This window comes from Macaca mulatta, chromosome 15 (genome assembly GCF_049350105.2).
Source record: "Macaca mulatta isolate MMU2019108-1 chromosome 15, T2T-MMU8v2.0, whole genome shotgun sequence".
Taxonomy (NCBI): domain Eukaryota; kingdom Metazoa; phylum Chordata; class Mammalia; order Primates; family Cercopithecidae; genus Macaca; species Macaca mulatta.
In genome coordinates this window covers 99,259,769-99,264,466 of record NC_133420.1, presented here as the reverse complement: position 1 = coordinate 99,264,466, position 4,698 = coordinate 99,259,769, and the positions used below count along the sequence as shown (strand labels likewise).

At 37.1% G+C, this 4,698-nt stretch overlaps 1 pseudogene; it reads right to left on the bottom strand.

Moving 5' to 3' along the window:
* Window positions 1-3,106: 3,106 nt before the first annotated feature.
* On the bottom strand, window positions 3,107-4,087 carry LOC698215 (V-type proton ATPase subunit D pseudogene; annotated as a pseudogene).
* Between the last annotated feature and the right edge of the window lie 611 nt (window positions 4,088-4,698).

Below are 4,698 nucleotides of genomic sequence, written 5' to 3'. Positions count from 1 at the left end.
TTAAGCAGAATTAAGTGAAATTTTGCAAAATTGGATCCTCCTTGCTATTTTAAACTCAGTTTGTAAATCATTCACCATTAAAACAACCCTGGACCCTCAAAGGGTTAGGTACCACTGTTACCATAGTGCTAATATTCAGAGGAAGATCTGAAGCTGAGAAGCTTAAACTTTTTTCCCAAGGGCACTAATACTTGGCCTGGGAAAGACCCAATTAAGGTGAAACTTGAGTCTTTGCATTGTAGTAAGAGTCCTCCTAGGTGGGAGAAGAGCAGAGCAGATAAGCTCTTAAACTGTCAGGATTTCAGCAGCTCAGCTTTTTGACAATAACCTTGCCATATGTCCTTTGGCACAATTCCCTACTAATTCCCTGCTAGTCCCCTTTGCTTCTTTTTTCTCTCTTGAATAGTTAAGTTAATCACCATAAGAAAAAGAACTGTAGCTATATCCAAATAAGAAGAAAGCTAAAAATAATACCAACTTGGTTTTGTTTTTTGTTTTTTTTTCTTTCTCATTTTTGCAACTTCCTGCAAAGGAAACGACATACTAGTGGCCAGCAATAGCTACTGGTTTAGAGGAAAGGAAACCGAGAGTTTCAAAAGTAACCCAGTTCCTCTTATCTAGCTGTGGCAAGTAAATAAATAAAATATTTTTAAATGTTTAAAATTTATCAGTTTATTTAACATTTTTCATTGGGTACATATAAACTTGTTGGAAACATATCTAAAAGACCAGAGGCCAATGGCTTGTATTCTTGTGACTGCTTTGGTTAAGGTAGAATATCAATATTCAAGTGTCATACAGTCCTCTTTTAAGATATACAACCACTGTAAGGACAGGAAAGAATGTTTCCTCTCCAGAATATTATTGAAGATGACTAGCAGGTGAAAAATGTGCATTTCAATGTTTTTAGGAGCTGTGATATTAAGGGCTGTAAGTAACATTGTTTGAATTCATTATCTTTGGTGATTAAAATAAATCTTAGCTTACAATTGAGTCACTTGTAAGTCAGCTTGCCATGAAATAAAAAAAAAAAAAAAAAAGAAAACACCATTCAAAGCCCTCAAGCTGATGAGTTGAGTGGTGCACCATTCTCTCTAACAGAAACTACATTTTAGATACTATAGGAGTGGGCAGAATGAGAGGAGTAGAAGTTGGGCAAAATGAAAAAAATGTGTTGCAATGATTGATGGTGTAATAGTTTAGGAGAGAGTCTACATAATTTCTTCTATTGTCATTAGAAATTTCAAACTGACATTTGTGGCTATAAGTTTCACTTTCTAGTTTTTATAGTGTTAGAGAAGCATATTCCAAAAATCTATAGGCACCTGCTCATAATTCCTTAAATGTAAGTAAAAGGCATGAAACAAATGATCCATCTCCATTCTTCCTTCCCCTTTCTAGTCCCTCAAAGAGTGTTTAATCATACTTTATTGAAATACCATGTTACTGGCAAAGCCAGGTCTTTCTGGCTTCAAGACCAGGGTCTTTTGAGTCTTATAGCTCTGTCTCTCAGTCATTGTCTTAGACCTTTTGTGCTGCTATAACAAAATATCCAATACTGGGTAATTTATAAATAATAGAAATTTATTTCTCACAGTTCTGGAGGCTATGAAGTCCAAAATCAAGGTGCCAGGAAGTTTGTGTCTAGTGAGGGCTGGTCTCTGCTTCCAAGATGGTACCTCAAAAGCTGTGTCCTCCTGAGGGGATGAACACTGTGTGTTCAACTGGTAGAAGGAGACAAAAATAAACTTCCACATTGTTTAAGTTTCTGTTTATGCCACTGAAACTAATCCTAACCAACTTATTTGATTAATTGTTTTTTAAATAATATAAGTAGGCTGTGCACAGTGGCTCATGCCTGTAATACAAGCACTTTGGGAGGCTGAGGGGAAAGGATCTCTTGAGGCCAGGAGTTCAAGGTCAGCCTGGGCAACATAGCAAGACCCTGTTTCTACAAAAATTTTGAAACTTAGTTGGGCATAGTGCCATGCACCAGTAGTCTCAGCTACTCAGGAGGCTGAGGTGGGAGGATCACTTGAGCCTAGGAGCTCGAGGTTATAGTGAGCTATGATCATAGCACTGCACTCCAGCCTGGGTGACAGAAAAAGACCTTGTTTCTTATTTTAAAAAATTTAAAAATATATATATACACACACACATATATACTATTTATATATAAATTATATATTATATCTGAATGTATTATAATTATAAAAAATTCAAACAGTAGAAAAGTATTAGGGTAAAATGTGGAGTCTCTTTCACTAACCTCAGTTTTACTTCCCTTCACCAATATTATATAAACACTGTGAGCAATTTAATAGACAAAGGTCCAGATTTTTTTGGTCCAATATTATGTTTGCCCCTGCCGTGTTAGATATTTTTCTGTAGGAGAAGCAAGATTCCTCCTGAAAGAATATTCCTGTTTAGACTAAGTCTTATGTATATGAATATATGTATTTGCATACATGTGCATTTATGAAATTATAACAGAAACGTACATTTGATACATATGTGGCTTTTGTTTTAATAAATAGGAACATACATAGGTTTTGCTCTGGAGATGGCTTTCTTCATTTGACAATATGCACTGATACTCTTTCCTTCTCACTAGAATTAGAAATACATCATTCATCTTTTTTTTTTTTTTTTTTTTTTTGAGACGAGGTTTCGCTCTTGGTGTCCAGGCTGGAGCACAATGGTGAGATCTTGGCTCACTGCAACCTCTGCCTCCCAGGTTCAAGCGATTCTCTTGTCTCAGCCTCCCAAGTAGCTGGGATTACAGGCGCCCGCCACAACACCTGGCTAATTTTTGTATTTTTAGTAGAGACGGGGTTTCACCACGTTGGCCAGGCTGGTCTTGAACTCTTGACATCAGGTAATCCACCCGTCTCGGTCTCCCAAAGTGCTGGGATTACAAGCGTGAGCCACCGCGCCCGGTCATGCATCATTCATTTTTTTTTTTTTTTGGATAACGCTTCAGAGTAAATTCTTTAAGTTCCTAGGCAGGTTTTACAGATCTCTTTCATCCATGATAAATGGTTGCTAAATTATGATTCTGCAAAAGTAATCCCGTAAACAGACATCCAGGTAAATTTTACAACCAGTGAAATTCTTAGGCCAAAAAACAAATAGCCAGACAAACCAAACCTACACACTATGAATTAAAATGAAGCCAGTGTTAGGGTTTCTAAAAGAACCAGAACGGGAAAGATTATTCAAACAGAAGATCCTCATCCTTCTCTTCAGCTGGAAGATTAGCAGGCTCCAACACCTCTCCAGCTGCTCTCCTTTGTTCCAAGTCCTTCTCAGATTTTTCCTTTAGAATCTTTTTCTTCTCCTGTATTTTCTTTAACCTATAGCACTCTTCTCACTCTCTCTCATCCAGCTCTGTGATGATATAAGCAAGAGTACGTTCAATCCGGGGAATGATGACATGTTCAATGGCATTTACATGCCTGTTGGTTATCTTAATAGCTTCATCCAAAGAAACAAAAGAAGTCTGCAGCGAAGCTAGTTCCACCAGTAGTTCCACTGCTTTGGCATAATTCCTCTTTAATTTAGCCAACTGTTCCCCACCTCTGGCTAAACCAGTCAGTTCATAACTGTCAGTTCCTTCAGGGTAATGTTCAAATACTGGCAAAGTAACACCTGCTACATTATCTTTCTTCTCTTGAATCTTCACTTGGGCTTTATTTACATTTTGGATAACTGTAGTGCTGAAGTCACCTGCTGTGAACTTGGCTTCAGCTAGTGAAAAGGCAGCTTCTCTCATCACTTCGCCCATCAACATTTTAGTCTCTATTATCTTCTTTAGGATCTGTCGAAATCAAAGAGTTAAGGCGTCAGATTTTTTTTTCAGGATTTTTCGACCTGTCTGTGCTCCCTTTAAACAAGCCTTCATGATGGTCTGTGCCACTCGCGAGGGAAAGATTTCAACTCCGTCTTTGCCCGACATTCTGAAGATAACTGTTCGGCTCGGGTCCCTGGCCGGGCAACCGAGGCTACAACAGCTCCAGAACTGGCCCCCACAGTGACTTCCGCTATGGGAGTCAGCTGGTTGTGTCACTTGACCCCTCTCGTTGCTATGAGACAGCCCATCATTCATTTTTTAAACCACTTCATGTTATTCCATAATAGAGATGTAACTATTTCATCATATCTTCAAAAGGGACATAAAGATTGACTACCTCTTCAAAACATGCTCGAAAGGTAAATTCAACGTATTATCAAGAAATATAAGAAAGTATGTTGATTAGGTGTAGCTTCTATGTTTAATAATAAATTTTATTCTTATTCTCCTTTGATATTTTAGACTTGTTAGCATGGCTTATTAAATTAGTTTAGTTCAGTTATGGAAATATCAAAGTTCAAATTCAGTAAATTTTAATATTAATTTCTTATTAACAGTTCTGGTTACTTATAAGTAATATGATTCTACCCATGTATTGTATTTTTATAGCAAACTCATATTTTGGATTGTGTATTACTATCCATAAATTTACACATACACTTTCATAATTTAATTGTGGTTAGTGAGTTTTTGGCAGCAGTATACAATAGGTAGATTAAAATTAATTCTGAACTGATGCTAGAAGAAAGATTAGTTCACATATTGCATCTTGATAATAGTGCTGCTTTGTGCCTAAGGTATTGCTTAGCTATTCATATCCCTGGGTAATACCACTGGTAGGCCGG